Genomic DNA, 26,124 nt, shown 5'->3' with positions numbered 1-26,124 from the left:
TTCTTCTTTCTGTTAATTTTGTTGTAATTGAAATGCTACCACATTACATGTAGAACTTAAGTGTTTCATATTCACATACATTGCATGGTTAGTTTTCTTTTCGTTGCCTTTTAAAAAATTAATCTCATTTTCTTTCATTCTTGCAATTTACATCAAGTATGTCCATTTGGTCTGCTTCTTAGTAAAGCAAAAGTTAGTGGATTAATAATAAAAAAGCATGAAAATGTCTCTCAAAGTGCTCAGCTGTTTTATACTGTATGTATAGCTCCCTCCCAACAACTCTGAGCAGTAAATACAATTACTATTCTCATTTGAGAGACAGGATTCAAACTAATGGCACACTTAATAGCTGAAATAGGTTTAAATGGGATAAGTATTTTATACTTAGCAATCATTTTATGAACATTATCATCTTTGTTTCTCACATCAAAAAAAGAATGGAAAAGGGGGTTGTAAGTTAAGTATTAGTCCTCTTATTCTGCATGTGAAAAAATGAAAGAAATAACTTGCCCAAGATCATAAAGCCGGAAGATGAATCCAAAACAAATATGATCCAGGGCTGTTTCTAGTGAACGGCTGCATCCGATCAAGCCTTCTGGGAAACTCTTCAGGCTGGCTCCTAGCACTTCAGTAGGACAGAAGCACTCACTCATCTCTGAGCTGCTTGTCCTTTGGGGGTTAGCTTGGCTAAGACATGAGAAGAGACAATTGAAAAGACCTATTATTTGAATGCCTGGAAATACTCAGCAGGTAAAAATAACCTATACAAATAGTGTATTTATTAAATAGAAAAAGGTCTTTCTACATTTTCTTGCATAAAATAACTTTGCTCAACCTTCTTTCAATATTCACTGGTATTTAGTAATATGTCATTTTGGTGTAGTAATAACAACAATAATAGTAATAATAATGAGAGAAAAGATAAGGAAATAGATATTACAAAAATGTTCAATATTTTCCATTGAAAATTCATTTAGAATTTCACATTAAAATGATATAATAATATCACCTGTTTATTTGCTGGAAGATGTATTTTTTAATAATTAGCTTCATAGACATGGCATAGAATTTACCAAAAGTAATTTTGTGCAATAAAAAAAATTAACAGGATTTTTTATTTGTTTGTTTTAACATTTTGTGTAAGAAACACAAAATGTGAAGGAACTCTAAGAGGAGGTTTTCATTCTTTTACTTTAACCTAATGTTTCACAGAAATGTTATACCAGAAAAATATAATATATATTGATTTACTTCCTAAGCTGTAACATTTAGGTACCCTTAAATATTATATATAGTTATAAAACAAAGGAAATGAGAGGTTTTTGCATAAAACTGAATAAAGTAAATTGATTCAAATTACAAAGTTTTCCTTACTCTAGATAAACTGGTTATGAATATTTAAACTAAAGCATCTGCTTGTATTTTGAATTCTACTTATCAATATACTTAGTTCTCTATACATATTTATCACAACTGTTATATAAGTTATTCTCATAATTGATAAAATGAGAAAAGCCCCGGCAGTCACTCAGCTATAGCCAAATTAACTGCTGACACTTAGGACAATGATAGCAATACCAACAATACTAATATATAACACTAAGTGTTTACATTGGGCTAGCACTGTGTTAGTTTGTTTAATCCTTACAATTCCATTAAATAAGTATTATTATTATTATCATTGCTACTATTAATGAGGAAACTGAGGCTCTGGTCATGTGATAGAACTATTAATCATAACCAAGCACCTCAACCTCAAAGCTGGAGCTTCTAACCACTGTTATACTATACCCAGAAAGCACCAAGTAAGGTGTTGACCCTGACATTTCCGTTTTCTATGTTTCTCTCTTTGTGCTGACAGAGAGGATTTGTTTCCAGGGAAGTTTCAGAACTTACCCAACTTTCTGGAAGAACTTTAGGCCAGGGGTGCTTTGAGACCATGTCATATCAAACCTAGCTCCCAAGAGTCATTCCAGTTTAAAGTCATCCTGGAGCATCCCAGGGGCTGTCTTATGGAAGAGGGAAACCATCAGTCAGTCACCTCAACATCTGTAACACTGAACAGCTATTTCAAAGAGCTAGAGCTTTGCCCAGTGAATTTTAGGTCTTCTCTTGGGAACAGAAGGTCACCCTGCTGGTTTATAAAGTTGAGAACAAGTTCTTAGTCAAGTGATGGATGTAGCATCATTGCACAAGATGTTTCCTAGATAATGTCATCCTGTTCTTAGATAAATTAAAAGGAAATTAAATGAAAATAAAAAAAAATTTCAGCCTCACAGTAATCTATATTGTCTAAATTCATACTTAACAGCAAACATTTAATGTAAATTCAAAGTATCCTAAAGCCATAAACTGGAAACTTCCTTCAATAACCATAATCTTTTCAGAGAACATAAGAAGAAAAGAAAGTCTAAAGAAAAATGAGAAGTGGAAAGGCAGGAAAGAAGGAAAGTAAGGAGGGAGGGAGGGAGAGAGACACTGAGTAAGGAAGGATGAGAGGGAAAAGAGGGAGAAAAGGAATAGTCCATTAATAAACATAAAATTTGAGTCCCATAATCCCACAATAGAGTCAATTTGTATTTTTGCTACTTCTTAGATAAGCTGAAAATTTTTTCTAGTCCTAACGTATTCCTGGGGTGCATAACATGTAAATGTGACTGATGTGGTGAGAAGCACTATCAGATAATAAGTGTAACCTTTTTTTTTTGAATGACATTTTAGTGATTTATGTGAATCTATTTTAACACATTTATAGAAGTTTAGTAAATCTAATTTAAATATGTGAACAGAATTTTTACTTCTATATGATCCAACTATTAGAAAAGCACATTTTGCTTAGAACTGAATAAAATGGAGGGGGGGAGATGTTGTTTCTTCTGTATAGTTTCTATCCTTTCATATGTTACCCCTCCTTATGTTTGTGTGTTGCCCTACATTTAACATATAAGGTGTATATCTGAAATATTTATAGTTAAATGTTTTTTACATGTAGGTTTGTAAGCAAAGCAGGAGAAATTATTATTTAATAGAATTTAATTTTCATATTGTATAAAGTAAAATATGGTCCCTTTGAATACCCTGTTACATAATAGTTGTAAAATATTTAACTAAATTAATTAATATAAATACATCTTTTTAATTACCAAAATCAATTGTTCAATGTCTTCTTTCTTTTTAATTGAATTTATCAGGATAACACTGGTTAATAGGTTATTATATAGTTCCAGGGGTACAATTCTGTAATACATCACCTGTATATTGTATTGTGTATTCACCACCTTAAGTTAAGTCACCAGGTCTCCTTCCATTACCATTCATTACCCCTTTACCTTCTACCTCCCCCCACTCATCTTCCCCTCTGGTAATCACCATATGAGTGCTGTCTGTGTCTATGAGATTTTTTTTTCCTTAATCTCTCCACCTTTTTCACCCAGCCCTGCTTCTCTGCCTTTTGGCTAAGATAAATGTCCTTATCTGATATCTGTCCTTATCAATTTAAATTAATCTTTTCTTATATCATGTTTAAATGACAGAAAAATTTGGCCACTGACATAATCAGACATAATCTCAGATATTTTAATTGCCACCTCTTCTCTTCCTTTCCCATGAACTAAGACTGGATGGATATTCTGCCAAGGAATTATTAATATATAATTTTATACTTTAAATTCTCATTCAAAATAAGTAAATGTTATTTTAGGGATTAATGCTTTATTGTTCTTAAAATGCCTAAGAAAACTCCCTACACAGCCTGGAACAATGTGAGGCAAGGAGAAAGATGAGTGAGGGGCAGGCAGAAGCATGTTCACAAAGGGCTCTCCAGGCCCAAATCAGTGGTGCAGATTTTTAATCTAAGTACCAGAGAGGGCCAAAGAATATCTTCTTATTTTTTTAAAGTTATGTTTATTGAAATAATATTGACCTCATGTATATATAATTTGGATAGAAGCTCCCCACAGACTCTATAATACACATGGACAATTCTCAGAGTTAAAGGGAGACACTTTAGAAAGATGTGATTATTCTCATATTTTTAAAAAATATTTTATTTATTTATTTTTTAGAGAGGGAAGGGAGGGAGATAGAGAGAGAGAGAGAGAGAGAAACATCAATGTGCAGTTGCTGGCGGTTATGGCCTGCAACCCAGGAATGTACCCTGGCTGGGAATTGAACCTGGGACACTTTGGTTCCCAGCCCACACTCTATTCTCATATTTTTTGAAGGAGACAGTACATTCTGTAGAATTGGGAGAGATGGAGAATAAATAATATAATATATATTTTAATTATATTTTATATATGATGGTTTTATATATCCTCTATAACCATTATATGTATGAATTTAATAAACTTCACCCTTTTCATGTGTAACAGTTTAATGATTATAAAAAATGCATAAAGTTATATAACTACTATAATCAAGGAATAGATTATTTCATCACCTCAAAACTTCCCTGGTGTCTCCCACCCCCAAGCAACCAGATTTTGTCCCTCTAACTCCTTAAGATGTCATATAAATGGAATCATGCAGTGTTTTGTATGTTGCTCCTTTCACTTAGCATAAGGTCTTTCACACTTATCTGTGTTGTTGAATGTACCACTTATTCATCGTTGCTGAAAGAATTCCATTGTATGAAGGTATTATTTGTTTATCCAGTCACTGGTTGATAAACATGTGGGTTGTTTTCAGTTTGGCAATTATGAATACAGTTACAGAAACTTTCAAAGAAGGATTGACAGATCTGATTCACACTTCTTTTTCCATTGTATCTGACTCCTGCATAAAGAATGGATTTTAGAGTGTCTAATGTGGGAAGCAGAGGGCAGGGAAGCCAGCACAATAGTCCAGGTGACAGAAGACAATGACTGGATCTAGTAGAGGTGTAGAAAACTCAATAAAAATCACAATACTGACTTTGAAAGCAGAATATAGACACCATTTTCACTAGTGGAAAAGTGAGAAAAAATCAAAGATGTCTCCTTTTTTGTCTGAAGTGACTAGATTATTGCTTGTCCTTTCGCTTCCAATTACCTACCTGTATATCAGGTTAGCATAACCAGTCCCTGTGTATGTAAGTAAAACTAAATTTGGGACATCAAAAATTTAAAAATATAGAATTTTCTCTGAAATCAACAATCTATCACCCAGTCCTATAAAAACAAATCTTTTGTAACTGACAGGTAAATTCTTACAGGGGTGTCCAAACCAGGGCTCATGGGACACATGCATGCAGTACATGTGACATCTATGAATGTGGCCCAACGCAAAATTGTAAATTTACTTAAAACCTTTTTTTTGCTCATCAGTTTTCATTAGTGTTTGTGTATTTACTGTGTGGCCCGAAACAACTCTCCTTCCAGGGTGGCCCAAAGATGCCAAAAGGTTGGACACCCCTGTGAGCCTTATATTAAGTCTATACAACCCTATTTTTTAACAAAACAATTTAATTTTTTTGTCAGAATAACATTTGAAACACTAAAATTAGATCAGGAAATTTTGTAACTTTTAAATCCTGTCACACACGTTTTGGTCTAAATACTAATTTAAGAACAATATTGAAACTGTGAGAGCCTTGCTACACTGGGATGCCTGAGGCAGCATGTAATTCTGTGAGAGATTACTTCCTGGGTGGTTCCAGTTCCAAAAATGAACTGAAAGTGGTGCCCTAGGAAAAGTAGGAGAAGAAGCACATCATCATGGAGGTCCCCCTTTAACTCTGAGAATTGTACACTTGTATTACATAGTCTACAAGGAGTGTCTATCCAAAATCTTCTATTTCTAAATCATAGATATTGTGGACTAGATTATTTTTACTCTGTACTTGCTAATTACAGAAATTGAACCCATTAAGTAGGGGATTACAGTCTTGTTTTTCCTAACATCTGAGTGCATAATCATACAAAAAGTGAAATTGTTTACTCAGGTCACATCCCTGTATATACAGTCCATCTCCTCACTTTGAACTGTATAGAATAGCCTTTGTGCTTAAAATCCCAGAAAGATTTTGGGTGACTTTTACTCTCTCTAGAGACACATAAATATAAGAAAAATTACCAGTGATAAGGACAGACCTTCACTTCCATCACCCCATAAGGAGATTAAAATACCTTTTTACTTAATTTTGAACCTATGTTATTTTTATATTTCTGAAAAGGCTTAGCTCTAAAGATATATATTTCTCCTAATTTTCAGGTTACAAATTTTTCATCTGAATCTCTTTTCTGCCTTTCTCATATGCTAACAAAAGAATCTTTAAACTATAAAGAATATACTGTTTGATTAACCTTCTGTGGCAGCTTTCTTTTGAGTTTCATGTATGTGTGTGAATGATGTATTAAGATACATGTATCAGTCAATCTTATGATCTTCGGAGTGAATATATTTATAAATGTGTAAATAACAGTGATCATTAGCTTCAGTTTTATAAAATATCTTATTTAACTGCTTGTTTTGTTTATTACAGCCCAACATTAGGCTATAAAAAGATAAACAGTTGCTAGATTTTTGCATATACGAGATACATTTGGAGAAATCCAGCCATTGTTAATATAACGAGGCCAGTATGCGCAACATCCATCTATCCTGGCAGCCAAGGAGAATGGACTAGAATGAGCATGTGTGAACAATAATACTTTACTTGACTAGTCAGTGAGGGCAAGAGACACTGTTAGTGAGCATGTGTAATGTGTAGCCATCACATTCAAAATGACTGAGCAAGAGAGGAATGATTCTGCTTCAAATTTGCATTAAGCTTAAACATTCCTCTGAGGAAACTATTGGATGATTCAGAAGGCCACAGTTATGGGCAAATGGTGATTGGCAGCTTCCTCACCACTATGACTGCTCATGAATCACATCTTGTGCAGAGTTTTTGGTGGAACATCAACTCACCCAGGTGATTCAGCCTTACTACAGCCCAGATTCGGTGCCCTGTGATTTCTGCCTGTTCCCAAAACTAAAATCACCTTTGAAAGGGGAGAGATTTCAGACCATCAATGAGATTCAGGAAAATATGATAGGGAAGCTGATAGCAATTAGAACTGTGTGAGGTCCCAAGGTGCCTATTTTGAAGGGGACTGAGGCATCACTTTGCTATGTACAATGGGTATTGTATTGTGTATCTTCTTCAATAAATTTCTCTACTTTTCATATTACTTGTATGGGTGCCTTCTGAACAGACTTCATATATTCGGTTTTCTCAAGTTTTGCATTTCTGAACATACTGCCTAACTCAGAACTATAATATTAAAATAGACAAATTCTTATAATAATAATAAAAACCTCCACTGAGCTTTAGGAATCAAAATAAAAGTAACAGTTTTATCCCCCATTGTTTATGTTGGTTTTAAAGCTAATAGGAGTAAAAATCTTAGGTGATACTATGTTATGAATCATCATAGTAATAAAATTGCTTTTCTATTTTTTCATTTTTTTAACAAGCATTTTGTAGGTGTCTACATTGGATCACACACTGTGTTAAGCATTGGGAGCACAGAGATAAAAAAAGATGGCCCTGCCCAAAATTCCTCTTGTTGGGGAGATTGCAGCACAAGGATTGCAAGTTGGTTCCAATCTAATAGTATCAAATAACTCTGTAAATATCTATGTATATGATGTATATATGCATATAGGTACACATACACACATATATACCATCCCAAACTTCACCAAAATACATATTTCTACCACCTCATACCTTTTCCTCACCAAATATTTGAAAAACTATTTCACTACCATGTAACAACACACACATTATATACATAAAGCCGCCATTTTATAAATTTTTATTTTGGATTTTTATACTATTTTATTATGCATTATGTGTTTCATAAATATAATGTGACATACACATTATTATAATCTATTTTGATCTATGACAAGCTTGGGCAGTTTTTCATTCTCTCTGAGTTTCAATTATTTATCTGTAAAGTGGGTCGATAGCACCTGCCTCATAGCACAACTATCAGAATTTGGTAAGACAATGTACATAGTGGCCAGGAACTGACATTAGAAACAGTTATTTCCATCAGCAGCAGTATTTTCATCATTGTGAATACAACTTGGCTGCAATGTTTGCTGCCAACAATAAGTGCAAGTGAGCCAGCTGGGCTGCTGGAACTTGGAATTAATCTTTGCCACTTAAATATAATATTTTCCTCTCAGATCAATATATAAGTGAAATTTTTCTACTTAATCAATTCTGAACATCTTAATTAAAATGCAATTGAATTCCTTTACCTCACATTCATAGTAAAACACATTTCATTTCCTTCTAGGCTTGGTGTAAGGCTCTGGAAATACAAAAACACATCAAACACAAAGCCCTGTCAAGGAGTAAACTCTCAAAAGGAAAATACACTGGTGTACCAGTAATGGCAATGCTTGGTGGGGTGTACTACAAGCGAAAATGTACAAGTTATTATGACAGGGGTCAGAGTGACAATGTTGGAAGAAAAAAAATGGTTAGGTAAGGCTCTATAAGGCTTTACATCCAAACCTTTGTAATAAATCATGTTATAATATTGATCTATTATGTTTTGTAGGTTATAGTTGGGAAAAATAATTCCAACAGATTATATATATAACCTTACTATGTATGCACAGACTTTTCTAAATTCAGATGCCTTCCTTCTCAAATCAAGTAGGCAGGGTCTGCTTTAGCTCAAGTGGTTACTTCGTCATGGGAAACACTAGTCCTTCAAATCAGGTAGGGTATTTTTTATCCTGTCTTATACTGGGCACTGTCTAAGGAGCTGGAAATATAAAGGCATATTAAAAAATAAATGCATGTATTAATTCAGTTAGCATATATGCTCATTGATACATATATCAACATGAAAACTTTCTCAGAGCAATTTCCTGACCACTCTAATTGTATCTTTTCACTACTCTGTAATTAGTCTATACTATGTTTTTTAAAATATTTTTATTTATTTAATTTTAGAGAGAGGGGAAAGGAGGGAAAGAGAAGGAGAGAAACATCAATGTCTGATTGCCTCTTGCATGCCCCCTACTGGGTACCTGGCCTGCAACCCAAGCACATGTCCTAACTGGGAATTGAACCAGCGACCCTTTGGTTCACAGGTCAGCACTCAATACACTGAGCCACACCAGCTGGGGCTATATTATGTTTTTCACAGACTTAACGCTAAATGAAATTAATTCTTACTTTGTTTCTATCTTTTATTTTTGTCTATCTCCCAAACTAGAGTGTAAATTTCAGGAAGGCAGGGACTTAATAGTGTTTCCAGGCTGTGTCCTACCTGACACCTAATTGATGCCCATGAAATTTGTATCACGTGAATAAGTAATGAGTGTACAAAGAAATACATACATGTATTAGCCCCATAATAGCAAAAGCACTAGCCCCATTCTTGAATTTATTGAATTCCCAGGAAACATGTGAATTTGGTTACCAAATATAAATGACTCAAAAATGAAAAACCAATTGAGTTCCATGAAATCTATTGACAAACAGAAATAAATTTTGTTTCCTATTTAACATGACTCTCACATGTATCTTTTCTATCTGTAAAAAATTTATGTCATTAAAGCCACAACAAATTTGTCAATGGTTTATGAAACTTGAATATAAGAATATTACATAAATTCTACCTCACAACTAAGTATCTGAATTTATGTTTGGTTTAGTGGGGAAAACGATTTATCTGAACTGAAATTATAATTGCATATTTACCCAAATCTTAATTATACTGCAATAATATTAAAGGCTATACATGAGTAACATTTTTATCACATCTTTCATTTAGCTTTATTTTTTCTCACCCAGCCCCCAGGAAAATATTCATGAGGTAAAACTGGCAATACAGAATAATTATTTGAAAAGCATTATATGAGGTGAGTTGTTGTTTCTCTACTGGATGCCAGTTTAAATTGATCTAATTTGTTTTACCAGTAGCTTAAGAAAACCCCAGCACAGCAGCATGACAATTATATCCAGGTGCAAGAACTTAATTCGACAAATTCTAGGTGGATCCTTCCAGTCTGCGTGGTGGGCCCCATTCTCAGCTGTGGCTAAGAACAGATGCCTTGAAAAGCCACTGTAAACATGATCCAGTCAGTCCTTGGACAGAGATATTGAAATGTGTCCAAAAAAATAATGAACATGATATTCTTATAACCAAAATGCCAATATACACATCACTGAAGAAAATGACATGGTAAGAATTGTTTTAAATATATGAACAAAATAATGTAATTGATTCTTCTGGATTATTTTTCTTTCATATACAAGGTATTCACATACCTACATTTAAAAACAATAAATGTTCATACAAATTTTAAGAGAATTTATAATTTTATATATGTATACATATAAACCATTAACACCAGTATACACATAACCATGGTTTCTGAAAAGACTTCAGTGATGCTCCACACAAGAAAAGTATAGACTGTCAGACAAGGAAAATGAGCCTCTGAATGACAGATAGGCCTGCCTGTGTTCACAACGTAGCTTAGATAGAGAGACAAGGCAATAGTGTGATGCCCACAGCATCTCTTATTTAAAGTCACGAATTTTTCTAATTAAATAAGTGTTCTGTTCTCACCTTATTTAGTTTTTAAATAACTCTCTTTAAGTGATATTGAGCAGAATAAACAGAAGCCTTTGATGAATGAATTTAGAGCTAAAAGAATACAGCCATGTAATGAATATTTTATTTTTTCAGCACACTGTTAGGTAATAATTTTCTCAGATCCTGTTGCTGGATTCTCACTCATTGTTGATTAAATTAGAGAATAATTTCTAATTTAATATTGTAGCAAACTGCCTTTTATGATTGCCAAAATACTTACAGGTGTACAAACCTATACTGGGTTTGGACATAAAATTTACTGCTAACAATTAGTATAACAAGTCTAGCAGCAAAGTATTCTCTATGTACATCTCTGTAACCTTCAGTTTGCCCATGTTGCTAAGTCTAAATTCTTAATAGATGATTTCAAGATTATTTCAGATTGAGAATTATATCATCAGAGATAGTTATTTTGCCCACTCTGTCATTTCTTATTTTACCACAATGAAAAGTTTTCTGTCAAAGTCAGTTTTTTAAACTTAATTTTTCCTTTAAAACCTCTAATAATTTATACATTACTTTTATTTTAAAATATTTTATTTGAAAAGATAAGATATTTAATTTTATTTTCATTATATTGTGTTATTAAAATAAGTCCACAAAACTTTATTTTATAAAGAATAATCTGTAAACCTTAAAAATACTAATTAGAGGTATGTCAGACAATTTGAATTAAACCATTGAGTAGTGCTTATTCAAATGTAATGTGAATAGTCTGGACATTTTGAAAAACATCCAAATGGGATGCAAATAAAAAACTGTCAAATATTTAAACCAAGTTCAGTCAGGCGTACAGGACCCGTTCCCATGAACTGAAAAGAAAAATTAAACACAGCCAGAGGTCCTGAAAATTCTTAAAAGCTGCATAACAACTTTTCTCATCTTTTGCTAGGGGATCCTAAAGAAGACATTAATAAGTTTTAATAAAACAACTAAAATCTCCAGGGCAGAGATTTTAGATAATAATAATCTAGCAATTTACATCCTCATTATGCCCAATTTCCTCACATGTAAAAAAAAGTAATTTGGATGTGATATTTAACTTACAACAAAGAGATCATAATTCCACCATGATATCCATATCCAAATAATAAAACTTAACTCAAAGAATCAAATGTTAATTGCTTCATTGCAAAACATGTAAGTTGTCATATAGAAAGCCAACTTCCTATTTGAGGGAGAAAAGATATTTGACATTGAAAACAATTTAAAACAACATAGGAAGAGGCAGAATGTCCAAAAACAAACATATTTTGATAATTATTTTTTTCTTTTAGCAAATATTTCTTGAACACCAATATGTGCTAATATTCTGGTACAAAAATATATATAAAAACTTAATTCTGATCTTACAGAGGCTCAAATTCTCATAAGAAACTGAACGATATAATAAACAAAACCATTACATTTTATTCAGTATTTTAATGAAAAATCAGATTTATCTAAATATTATTTTTAAAGTTTACTTGAAATGTATATATTTAAAATTCTATTCCATATCCCATGTATTTGATAAGGCTTGAGAATTAAAGGTAAGAAAATTTGACTTGTAAACTGAACTCCAAATAATTAAAATAATCTAAAACTCTTAATAAGGTTTTCACAAAGTTTAAGCAGAGAAATGAGAGGTAATTCCCAACTTCTTGTGGTCCTTATTACATAGTTTTCCACAGACATTAAAGCCTATGAAAAACCTTAGAGATAATCTAATACAAAGCTCCACTTCTCAGATCAGAAAACCAAGGCCCAGAGACAATGAGTGACTTGTCAGCTAATTAGAGACACAGACAGAAGTCACAGGTCACCTGGGTTCCACGATGCAGAGCCCCACTACTGTACTATGCTAATCCTCAGCTAAGGTTTATGACTATTTTCTCACATGTGAAATACATATGCTGAAGTCTAAAGAAAGGAGTATTCACTGCTGGACTTCACAAAATCAAATTGTATCATATGAAAATTGTATAAATCCCACCACCGTCTATCCCAGCTTATAGTGGATGGTGTTATAGGAAAATTACTCTATATTTTTATAAACCCATGAGATAAAGTGAGTATTAAAGAGTACTGAAATTGCTAAAGTGCTAAGTAACCTGGAATTTCTTAAGCACAGATATGCAGTAAGAAGCCAGTGGGAGGAAAACAGTCTTGAGAAGGATGAAGGAAATATTTTCTGATACTGAAATTCAACTTTTTGAAATCACTGCGAATTACGCTTCTCATGTTAAAATAAATGTGCCACAAATAACTAACATGGTACTTGCAAGTAAACATAGCATATGTCCTATTATTCACACTTTTACTTCTGTATCCCACAGGATGAAACTGGAAAATGTTGCAAAACCAAAAGTCTTTTGTAACTGATTCAAAACTGGCACACAAGGTGATAAAGTCATAGAATATCATTGCTTTGTTAATATGATTTTTATTGCAACTTATCAATATAGTTTAATTTTAGCTTCAAAGAATATTGTTTTAATTTCCATTTTTTCTGCCTGTACTTCACAATAGATAATTACAAGTGTAATTATTATTGGTCATTGGCCATTAATTTGTTTCCGCGTACATACCTCAGTGGGCAGTAATTACTTCACAGCCTTCAATAAGATATCATTAGCAAAATGAGAAAACCAGAGAAAACATGTTAATTACTGTAGGTGCTCCATTGGTTCCTCCCTGGAATAAACAAAGTCTAACAATTAAGATCACACTTACTTTTTGTCAGACTATATTATGCAGTGAAAAAAAAAAAAAGGAAAGGGAAAAAAGAGAATGCCACATAATTTGAGGAAAAGATATTTTGGGAACTTAATATTATTTTCCCTTTATATTCAAATCAGCAAACTTAATAAGCCAAAGATAGAAAAGCAGCTCTTACACCAAGCACCAACTTCATACAGGCTCTCTGTCAATAATGAAGGAAAAAAATTAATTTAACTACTGCCCCCTATTATAATTTTGATGAGAAATTTCCCAAAACATAGAAAATTTTAAATATTTTTAAACTACTGTATAGAAAGTTAAATTGATATCCAATTAGTCCATGTATAAATAGACTAGGAATTTTTTAAATGCTATAATGAAGGATTTGCAGTATGCCAGACTCACTTAGAACATAAGGTTTTGGTGGCCAGTGTAGAGTCCCAAGTATTTCTCAGCAAGGTATTCACAGTATGTTGGTAACTTGAAAGCATAATCAAAATATCTGTCAATTCAATTATCTCTGCTTTTAATCGTCCTTCCTCCAGTTCATCATTCAGAATCTTCTAAGCACTCTAATTTGTCCTAAGCATTTGTTTTCTGCATCTTCAGATGTATATATACATACATGTGCCTTTCTCATTGCTGCTCAGTTGCACTTTCTCTGCAAGTGGGTTTGCCGCACATCTCAGATCCAAACCCTGCAGCTGTTCCTGCCTTTCTTTTATTGTCCTGAGCAAGGCACATCTCATTTCACCCTTATTTTTCTGCAGTTTCAGGCCGTTCCAATCTCCCTTCCAGCTGCTCCAGCTGTACCTTTTACAACCCAGCTGGTGGAGGCTTTTACAGAGACTGCCTCTTCCTGACCTAGGGCAACTCTGACCCTAAGCTACTCACTCCCATATCCTCTGGTCCTTTTTGACATTCTCTCAGGCCAATTCAAGTCCCAAATTTACCTTGACCAAAGCCATTTCTAGTGTATTTGGACCAGATTATGATTACTTGTAAAATTATAGGATTGGCTTTAAATAATTAAAACTTCTTTCACATCATCATAATCATTAAGGTTTATGCATTATAATTTTCCTAAGTTTGGAATGTGTAATTTAACGAGATTTGGAGATATTATTATCTGGAATAGAAGGATCAATAACAACTGAAGATGACAAGTTAAAGGGACCAGTATGGTTCATTGAAGACTGCATTCCAGAACCTTTTATTTTACTTACTCAGAAACTTGTACAGCTAAATCTGCTCCCCTTTAATGGGTAGAAGTGTCCTTAGCAACAGTGATAAGTCACTTAGAAATTTTCAAAATTAACAAATTATCAAATGCTTCCAAACACAGCTAGTACCAATGAAAATATAAAAGAGTCTCTGACCTCTAATCTTTTCCTTCAGAAATCCTTCTTTAGTATTCCACATTCTCTCTTTTCTGTGTGTTTCCAGAAAACCCAGGTGAATTTTTCATTTTGAATTGTGATCCATTTGCTTGTTTTTCTCCCCAGCAGATGAGGAAGTCTTACTTCTGCTTGGAAGTCTTAAGGAAAATTTACTGTGTATCTCACACACAGCATATGCTTGATAAATTAATTGAGTCAATGGCTTTAGGTAAGCATAAGAATAAAAAAAGGTTTTATATGTTAATGAGTAGTTGTGAGACACATTGAGACCCTGAGAATTCTGTTTTAGATATTTTAAAAGAAATGCAAATTAATTGTCTTGTGATTGTTGTTACTGTTTGTAATTATTATCTCAATTCCAAGCATATATGCATATTAGTTTGTAAAACTATTCTATATCTTTTGAAATCCATCAAGACTGTTCTGATTATTTAGAGATTGGAATATCTATCAGAAAAGTGTCAAGATTATACACAGCATGCATTATTTTATCTGTTCGTAGGAGTGCTTATACATCATAGAGGTATATATACACATACCTACAACTCATGTGTCTACTAACACAGACTATACTTCCATTTTGTGGAAATAACTTTTCTATAGACACTCAGGAAGATACAAGGTCTTAATTGCTAAAAAATTTTATATCAGAGAACAAACAAGAATCTAATTAATAAATTTGTAATAAATTACTTCCACTTAATATATAAATACAGCAATAAATCTAAATCTGAGAAATTCATCACTTTAAAAATTAAATCCAAATATAATTTTGAATAATAAAAAGAAAGACAATAATTATATTTAAATAAAATCAATATATAGTTTCAGAGTTCATCCAAACACTGTATTTTTAAATTAACATTAATGATGATTAGCTAGTTGGAAAAGAACCATCAAAATAATAAGAAAAAATAAAAATCTCACAAAATATCTCAAATTTTAGACCTCTTAAAAATATTCTTAATGTTTAAAATGTCATTTAAAATTTAACATTGTCATTGTCTACTACTGGCCATGGGAATTCATAAACAACAATGCCAATATTAATCTAATTATATACCCTATTTTTCCCAAGAAATTCATGACCAAAGAGAGGCGTAATTTGAAGGATCTCTCTAGTCATTCCCAGTTTGTGTTGCTTCTGCCTAATTTTGTAAATAGTATTCACATGTACCTGAACATCATTTTGAACTTATTAAAGTGATCATTTTTAAATTTAGTCAAGGAGGTAAAACACCTGTACTAAGAAAAACTACAGGCCACTGAAGAAAGAAATCAAGGAAGATACAAATAAGTAAAAGCATATACTGTGTTCATGGATAGGAATAATTGACATCATTAAAATGGCCATTCTACCCAAAGCAATCTATACATTCAATGCAATACCTATTAAAATACCAATGGTATACTTCACAGAACCAGAACAAATACTCCAAAAATTTATATTGAACCAAAAAAGGCCCTCAGTAGACTCAGCAATCTTGCAAAAGAAGAACAAAGCTGGAGGTATCACAACTCCTGTATCAAATGATACTATAAGGCCACTGCAATAAAAGTAGCCTGGTACAGGTACAAGAATAGACATATATATCAATGGAATAGAAGACAGAGCTCAGGAATAAACCCATGCCTGTATAAGAAATTAATATTTGACAAAGGGGACAGGAGCATACAATGGAGCAAAGAGAGTCTCTTCAAAAAATGGCATTGGTAAAACTGGACTGGTACATGCAAAAAATGAAACTAGACCACCAAATTACACCATATACAAAAATAAAAAAATGGATAAAAGGCTTAAATGTAAATTATGAAACCACAAAATTCTTAGAATAAAACATAGAGAGTAAAATTTCAGATATTAAATGTAGAAATACTTTTGGTGATATATCCCCTAAGGTACTGGAAACAAAGAAGGAAATAAACAAATGGAATTACATCAAATTAAAAAGCTTCTGTACAGCTAAAGAAACCATCAGCAAGACAAATAAGGAACCCAGTGGTTGGAGAACATTTTCACCAATGATATATTTGACAAGGGTTAAATCTCCAAAATATACAAAGAGCCAATAACAACTAAAATGCCAGAAAGACAACCCAATTAAGAAATGGGCAAAAGACCTGAATACAGTCAAGTCAAGATCCTCATGCAAACATAGAAAGAATTGCACGCAGATATCAAAATTATTAACACCCAGAACTGTCAGGAAATCAAGCTGTATGGAAATCTGATGACAAAGGATTAAAAGAAGACACATTCATCCAGATAGGTGGGAGGGGTGGAGTTGCAGAGATGGGTGGATTGGCAGTGTGGCATGGAGAGGTGGCAGTAGATCAGATGGTCTCACAGTCACATATGATGTATAAAAATCAGAAGGAACACCTTGGGAGTGAGCAATCCCAGACCATGCCAGACCATGCAAATCCAGGGTTCCAGCACCAGGAAGATAAATCTCTGTTATCTCTGGCAGCCAGTGGAAGAAACACTGGACCTTTGCCTTTTAAAAGGCCCACATGGATTTAGCACATTTGCAAACCCACCCACCCTGAATTTTACCCCAAGGGCAGCAGCTGGGAGGTTTGCCAGTCAATACAGGAAGTGGATGAAGTGACTGGAAATGGGTAAGTGACAAGCAAAGGTCCAGAAGCCAGGAAGTGGCATTGTTCCCACTCTGAGTCCTCCTCCCCCCAACACAGAGCCACAGAGCAGTGAAGCAGATTGTTCCACCCTGTCAATTACCTAGGGTTCTGCCCCACACAACTAACACATGCCTTTTCTACACAGACCAGGCTATTAAGACCAGATGCAAAAAAGCTCTAACTAATACACAGAAACAAACAAAGGGAGGCTGCCAAATTGAGGAGACAAAGAAATATTGGCCCAAATGAAAGAAAAGGAAAAAAAAAAAGACAGAAAAAGAACTAAATGAAACAGAGATAGCCAACCAATCAGATGCAGAGTTTGAAACACTGTGATCAGTATGCTCAGAGAACTCATTGAGTATGGCAAAAAACATAAAGGAAGAAAGGAAAGTTACACTAAGTGAAGTAAAGAAAAATCCACAAGAAACCAACAGTGAAGGGAAGGAAGCAATAACCATTCAACCAGAACAGAAAGAAAAAATACGAATTCAACAACAACAAAAAAATGAGAACAGTATAAAAAAATCTGGGACTTCTCCAAATATGCCAAAATCCTAATCATAGGGGGATGTCAGAAGGAGAAGAGGAAGAACAAGAAATTAATTTTTTTTGAAAAAATAATGAAATAAAAATTCCTTATTGGCAAAGGAAATAGACATACAAGTCCAGGAAGCACAGAGAGTCCCAAACAAGTTGAACCCAAAGAGGAACACAATGAGACACATCATAATTAAGATGTCAAATGTAAAGATAAAGAGAGATTCTTAAAAAAAGTAAGAGAAGAGCAGAGAGTTACCTACAAATGAGTTCCCATAAGACTGTCAGCTGACTTCTCAAAAGAAACTTTTCAGGCAAGAAAGGATGACAAGAAGTATTCAAAGTGATGAAAAGCAAGCACCTATAACCTAGATTACTCTATACATTAAAGCTATCATTTAGAATGGAAGGGCAGATCAAGTGCTTTCCATACAAGGTAAGGCTAAAAGAGTTCATCATCATCGAGCTATTATTACATGAAATGTTAAAGGAACTTATTTAAACAGAAGAAGATCAAAACTGTGAACATTAAAATAACAACAAACTCACAACTATCAGCAACTGAATTAAAAAAAGAACAAAACAAAAACTAAGCAAACAACCAAAACAGAAACAGACTCATAGGTATGGAGATCATTTGGAGGGTTATCATCTGGGAGAAGGAAGGGGGAGAATGGAGGAAATGATGCAGGGATTAAGAAGCATACTTAGCAGGAACAAAATAGACAGGAGGATATTAAAAATAGCACAGGAAATGGAGAAGCCAAAGAACTTACATGCACAAACCATGGGCATGAACTAAGGGGGCAAATTGCTAGAGGTAAGGAGGGTACCAGACAAAGGGGGCAAAGAGGGAAAAATTGTGACAATTGTAATAGCATAATAAATAAAATGTACTTTAAAAAGCCTTGGCTGGTGTAACAGTGGATTGAGCACCGGCCTGTAAACCAAAGGGTAGCCAATTCCATTCCCAGTTGGGGCACATGCCTGGGTTGCATGCAAGTCAGGTCCCCAATTGTGGGTGCGTGAGAGGTAACCACACATTGATGTTATTCTCCCTCTCTTTCTTCCTCCCTTCCCCTCTATCTCAAAATAAATAAAAATCTTTAAAATATATATACTTTTAAAAAAAGACAAAATAAACACTTCTCCAAAGAGGACATACAGAGGGCCTGTAGACATATGAAAGAAATTCTCAACATCTTTAATCACCAAAGAATGCAAATTGCAACTTCAATGAGATACTACTTTACATATGTCAGAATGCTACCATCAATAAATCAACAGACAAGTGTTGGCAAAGATGTGGGGCAAAGGGAGCCCTAGTGCACTGTTGGTGGGAATGCAGGTTGGTACAGCCACTGTGGAAAACCATATGGTGTGTCTTTAAAAAATTAAAGGTGGAACTCTCTTTTGACCAATGATTCCACTTCTGGGATAATACCCAAAAGATCCTGAAACACCAGCAAAAAACTATACACATCCTTATGTTTATAACAGCACTATTTATAATAGCTAAGATTTGGAAACAGCCTAAGTGCCCATAACTGTATGAGTGGATAAAAAATTTGAGGTATATTTCTATAATGGAATACTATGCAGCAGAAAAAAAAAGAAGGCACATTTTGTAGCAGCATGGATGGACCTGGAGAAAATTATGCTGAGTGAATTAAGCCAGTCAGTGAAAGAAAAATACCAAATAATCTCACTTATATGTGAAATCTGATTAACACAATAAACTTAACAAACTAGATAATAACAGAAGCATATATTCATAGAACAGACTGACAGTTGCCAAAAAGGTTGAAGGTAATGGGAACAGTATAAAAGATGGTGAAGGGATTAACCAGGGAACATTTATGCACAACCCAAGGAAAAGGACAACAATATGAGGATTGCCTTGGGGTGGGGAGAGACTGAGTCTGGGTAAGGGGAGAAAACTGGGAACAACTGTAACATCTTAAACAATAATATAAATAAATAAATAAATAAATAAATAAATAAAAATTAACATACCCTATTTTGATGTTTGAATTTGTCATTTTTAAGAAACACCCCTACCCTTACTTCTCCCTACTCCCTAAAAGGCATAATAAAAACTAAAGTATCAGTTACTGAAGTGGGGAGAGGCAGAAAACTGAAAGTCTCTTGTGGTATTAAATACATAGAATAGAGTACTGTTCCCCAATAAAAACAACCTAATTACTTTCTTGAACTACTCATAGCACAAACCAGTCACTTTTAGATGCTCAACAAGTACTTGATAATTGATTCTTCAATTCACACTAAAATCAAAAGAACACTGGAAGGTCGGTGTTCAGCATCCACCTACAGACTCCACTACCTAAGAGAAGAAGGTCATCAACTGGCACCCCCACTGCTGGTGATACTAAAAATTTCTACTGTTAATTAGGTAACATGTCAAAAGTCCTTCTTCTTTTTGTCTTTTAGGTATGTACACATTGTCCCAACAATTCTACTTTTTGGAATGTTTTAAGGAAGCAACCAGGATAGTATGCAAAGGTATAAGAATGTTATCAGATTTTGCATACATTCATAGAAGCTGGAAATAACCCAAATGTTTAACAAAAAATTGACTTAAGTTAAAAAATTGTCATAAAATCAACTAACGGTGATAAAATAAGGAAAAAAGTTTGAGATCCATGGCTGAGTAAGTAGACAGTATTACACAGCAAACTGTCTAGGACGTGAGTCTGCTTGCATGTATATTTGCTGTGGCAAAGAAGGCAATGTGCACAACAAATGTGGTTTCTCTCCAGGCCAGGCACATAGCTAGCCTCCATTTCCCAGTGTAAGTGGAAAGGCACCTTTGTGTGGTCTGAAATGTAAAAACATCACACTGGCCATCCTCTCTCTCTACTTCCAGGCTGGAGGTTGATGACCATGAATTTCCAGGAGCAGGTGTGAATAACAGCACTGCCCTAAATGGCTGCATGGAGCAGAGCACCACTACATTCACTGACACCCCCACTGCTGGCAGTACTCTCTGGAGTTAGAAGTCAGCTATTGTGTTAAGCTCCCAATAGTTTAGAAAGTATCTGATTCAGCAGTTATGATATCCTAATATTATTCACAGAAAAGAGTAAAAAGTCATATATATCAAAATACCAATAGTAGTAGCAATTGCTTTTTGTATTATATTTTTCTTACTTAAATACCTATTTTGTAATAAAAAATATTTTATAAAAACAAAGCCTTTGGTAATAAAAACCTTACAAATGGAATTTTTACCCTTAAATATACAAGGTCTGTCCAGAAGGTATCCAGTCATATAACATGAAAAGTAGAGAAATACATTGAAGAAGGTACAAAACACAAGAAACATTGTACATAGGACAATGATGCCTTAGTCCCCTTCAAAGGACCATGGGACCTCACACACTTCTTCCAATCACCATCAGCTGCCCCATCATATTTTCCTGAATCTCATCAACGGTCTGAAATCTCTTCCTTTTCAAAGGTGATTTTACTTTGGGGAAAAGCCAGAAATCCCAGGACACCAAATCTGGGCTGTAGTGGGACTGAATCATCTGAGTGAGTTGATGTTCCACCAGAAACTCTACATGAGATGTGATGCATAAGTGGGCACGGTGTCCTGATGAAGCTGCCTTTTGAATCATCCAACAGTTTCCTCAGAGTAATATTCAAGCACTAATACAGTGAAGCCATTATTGTTCACACATGCGCATTCCGGTCCACTTCCCTTGGCTGCCAGGTTACATCAATTTGCTCAAACCATTATCCTTACATTAACAATGGCTGGACTTTTTCCGGATAGATCTTGTGTGATTTCCAAATACAGGTAAATGCATACCTGTTTTTCATTTCTATGATACATTTATGAAATATAAGGAAATACAGAATTTCACTAATGCTTCCTAAATTATGTGATATTTGGGTATAACCATATTCTTCAGAAACTGATTTTATTATAATATATAATTAGTTGCTTTATAGCAGCACTTTTGCCTTGGTTCATGTTCTTAATAAAAGGGATAAATTATCCTTTTAACTGTAGCTAATATAGAGCAAAAACTCTATTATGGGGGACTTCCGGCCAAGATGGAGGCATAGGTGGATGCACCATACCTCCATGCACAACCAAGATTGGAACAACAACAATTTAGAGGCAGATAACACCCAGAACTGACAGAAAATTTATCTGAATGGCAGTCGGACAGCCAAGAGGTTGAAATAGACCTGTTCACCCAGACTGGTAGGAGGGGCGGAGACGAGCAGCTGGGTGAGGTCCCGGCTCGGAGAGCAGAAAGAGTTGGGTGCACAAGGCAACCGGAGGCACGTAAGGCATCTGGGGCATGCAAGATCGCAGTGGGTAGACCCTGAGTATGCGAGTGGCAGCTGGCAGACCCAGTGAGGTGACGATTGTGGAGCAGGGCAGAGCACACAACCCAGGATCCCAGAGAAGGGACTGAGGTCCCATGGAGAATGGAGCTACCGCCATTGTTCCCTCTCGACCCCACCCCCACATACAATGTCACAATCTAGCAACTGGGGTGCCCAGCCCTGGTGAACTAGACCTAAGGCTCCACCCCTCACCATAACAGGAGCGACCAGACCAAAAAAAAGAGAGAGATGGCTCAAACAGAAGAACAAATCAATGCCCCAGGACTCATCCTTTTAAGCGACCGAGAGATAGCTAACCTATCAGATGCACAGTTCAAAACACTGGTGATCAGGAAGCTCACAGAATTGGTTGATTTTGGTTACAAATTAGATGAACAAATGCAGGTTACCATAAAAGAAATGAAGGAAAATGCACAGAGAACCAATAGAGATGGGAAGGAAACTGGGACTCAAAACAATAGAGTGGACCAGAGGGAAGAAAGAAACAACCAAACAGGAAAGAATGGAGAAATAAGAATTCAAAAAAAACAAGGAGAAGCTTAGGAACCTCCAGGATATCTTTAAACATTCCAACATCCGAATTATAGGGGTACCAGACGGGGAAGAGAAAGAGCAACAGATTGAAAACGTATTTGAACAAATAATAAAGGAGAACTTCCCCATTCTGGCAAAGGAAGTAGACTTCCAGGAAGTCCAGGAAGCTCAGAGAGTCCCAAAGAAGTTGGACCCAAGAAGAAACATACCAAGGCACATCATAACTACATTTTCCAAGGTAAAAATGAAGGAAAGAGTCCTAGAAGCAGCAAGAGATAAGGGGATAGTCACGTACAAAGGAGTTCCCATCAGACTGTCAGCTGATTTCTCAAAAGAGACCTTACAGGCAAGAAGGGGCTGGAAAGAAGTATTCCAAGTCATGAAAGACAAGGACCTACATCCCAGATTGCTCTATCCAGCAAAGCTTTCATTTAGAATGGAAGGGCAGATAAAGTGCTTCTCAGATAAGGTCAAGTTAAAGGAGTTCATCATCACCAAGCCCTTATTTTATGAAATGTTAAAGGGACTTATCTAAGCAAAGAAGATTTAAAAAAACATGTATAGTAAAGGGACAACAAACTCAGAATTATTAACAACTACACCTAAGGCAAAACCAAAAGAAACTAAGCAAACAACTAGAACAGGAACAGAACCACAGAAATGGAGATCACATGGAGGGTTAGCAACAGGGGAGTGGGAGGAGGAGAGAGGGGGCAAAGGTACAGAGAATAAGTAGCATAGATGGTAGGTTGAAAATAGATAGGAGGAGGGTAAGAATAGTATGAGAAATGTAGAAGCTAAAGAACTTATAAGTATGACACATGGACATGAACTAAAGGGGGGGATGTGGGTGGGAGAGGATGTACAGGCTGGAGGGGAGAGAAGGGGGGAAATGGGACGACTGTAATAGCATAATCAATAAAATATATTTAAAAAAACTCAAGGAATTTACATTCCTTGAATCCTGAATGAATGGAATACTATTCTGCACCATCTCTCCAACACCTCCACACTTGTCTGAGTCATCTCAACTAAACAACAGATCTGATTAATTCTTTAGCTTTTAGAATGACTTGAGCTCAGTTTCTAAGCCCTCTGACATACCAGTCAAAACTATGTTAGTGTGATTCACCATTAAATTAAACATAAAAACATTGTTAAGATAACAATAAAAGGTTAAAGGAAGAGAAATGCAGAGAAGGGAAGGTCATCCTTTGCTCAGGATCTCTCTGAGTCTCGCACAGTGAGCTCTCCTTGGTCTGGGGCCTCAGAGGATCTTCTGTCAGACACACTGCAGCTCAAGCCAAACAATACCCATTTGAGCATTTCACAGTATTTATAGTCTATGCAAGAAAGCATGCTAAAAACTGTTTTGATTTGTAAAAAGAAACAGCATTTTTGTCTGATTCTTACTTTGCTTTTGCACAAGAATTATATGCTTCACTCATTTTTGCTCTATACCCATTTTACAGATGAGGAGACTGAAGCTTAATTCATGTCAGTGTCACGAGCTTGCTGGAAACAAAGTTATAACCCTTCTACTTCCACCAACATCATCCATCTCAGGCAGTCTTTTTCATTGTCTCCTTCCCTTTCTTCCATGGAAGAGCTTCTTAGCAAAATATATCACAGAAATCTGAGCTCTTACCCACCCTGATGCTTCCTCAGAACTTGTGGTTTGCCCTTTCTGCCACCTTGCTCTCCCCATCTGTGCCAGTTCAATAGGCAGATTTGACTGAAGTTTTCTATTTCTCTTTTAATATTTTTTCTACATAGGCTGAATTCTCATCACTCAAGATCTTTCATTGCCATACAATAGTCTGCAAGCCATAATATTACTTATAACCAGTTTGTGAGCCATCAGAGACAAAATATGCTCTAATCCAATCTTATTTTCAAGACCAGGTTGTCAAACTCATTTTCTCTAGGGGCCACATCAACCTCACTGTTGCCTTCAAAGGGTCAAAATAATTATAGGACTATATAAATGTAACTACTCCTTAACTGTTAAGGAGTTGAAATTACATTTGGCCCTTTGAAAGCAACACTTTCTACCCTTTGGACTTCACTTTTGTGTGCCCCATGGAGATCATCGCTTTCAGTGTTCATGCCAAGGACTTCCACAAGTTGGGCTGTGAGGTGCTGGGAGTTTCTATAGACTCAAAGTTCATCCACCTGGCTTGGATTAACATCCCACAGAAGGAGGGAGGCTCAGTCCCCTGAATATCCCTCTGCTGGCTGATGTAACCAGAAGCTCGTCCCATGATTATGGCGTGATGAAGAAAAATGAGGGGATTGCCTACAGGGGTCCCTTTATCATCAATGGCAAGGGTGACCTTCCCCAGATCACCGTCAATGATTTGTCTGTGGGGTGCTCCGTGGATGAGGCTCTTTGGCTGGTCCAGGCCTTTCAGTACATGGCCTTCCCCATGTTCATGGGGAAGTCTGTCCCGCTGGCTGGAAGCCAGGCAGTGACACAATCAAGCCCAAGACATGACAGCAAGGAATACTTCTCCAAAAACAACTAGGCTGACAAAGAAGCACCAAGCTTGGGTTCTTGACCCCTACCTGGTGCCTCATGCTGGCCTAGGAAAGGCCAGATCTGCCCCTTCATATTCCACAGTATGGGACCCAAAAGGGCTAGTCCTAGGCCTTTTCATATTCCTAGCTGAGCAGTGAATGATGACCCATCCCTGGAGCTGCCCAACCAAGCACAGGACTAAAGGTGACCACCAAAGTATTATGGACTAAAAAAAAGAAAAAAAACATTAAAAATTCAATTATAAAACAGTGGATAAATGCAGTGGGTATTAAGGGCGCACAGAGATATGCTGAGTGGAGGTGAAGACATCAAGGAAGGCTTCCTAGAGGAGGCAACCTTTGATCTGAGCCTTAATAATGAACTTGTATTAGATATACGAAAAAGGAGGCTGAAGTTCCCAGCACAGGAGATGCAAAGCTACAGAGATAGTGGGGGAAAAAAAAGTATGTGGTGAGAATAATAGAAACTTCACTGCTAATGGAACATAGAAATATGAGAGTAGAAAGACTTAAAAGAGACAATAAGTAAAGGAGGAAAAGAGGCAGAAGGCAAGGTATCACTGCATACCATGTTAAACTTTAGCCTTTGGCTTTGAAGAATTATCATGTGCACAGAAATCTCTTTAATGAGGCAAAGATTTATCATTAACAACATAAATACTGCCTAGTACTGTAGGACCTGATTATTTTCTGCCTAATATTAAAATAATTTTCTTAAATAATCTTGGGAGTAAATATGGATCCCATCATTTAGGAAGAAATGAGGTATTTCTTATATTTTT

The 26,124-nt window shown here is 35.3% G+C and overlaps 1 pseudogene; it reads left to right on the top strand.

The window, feature by feature from the left end:
* The first annotated feature begins 21,657 nt into the window (after nucleotides 1-21,657).
* On the top strand, nucleotides 21,658-25,496 carry LOC114515487 (annotated as a pseudogene).
* Nucleotides 25,497-26,124: the final 628 nt, after the last annotated feature.

The sequence above is a fragment of the Phyllostomus discolor genome, chromosome 2 (assembly GCF_004126475.2).
Source record: "Phyllostomus discolor isolate MPI-MPIP mPhyDis1 chromosome 2, mPhyDis1.pri.v3, whole genome shotgun sequence".
Classification (NCBI taxonomy): Eukaryota; Metazoa; Chordata; class Mammalia; order Chiroptera; family Phyllostomidae; genus Phyllostomus; species Phyllostomus discolor.
Note: the sequence above shows the minus strand (reverse complement) of the source record. Positions and strands in the feature narration are given on the sequence as shown.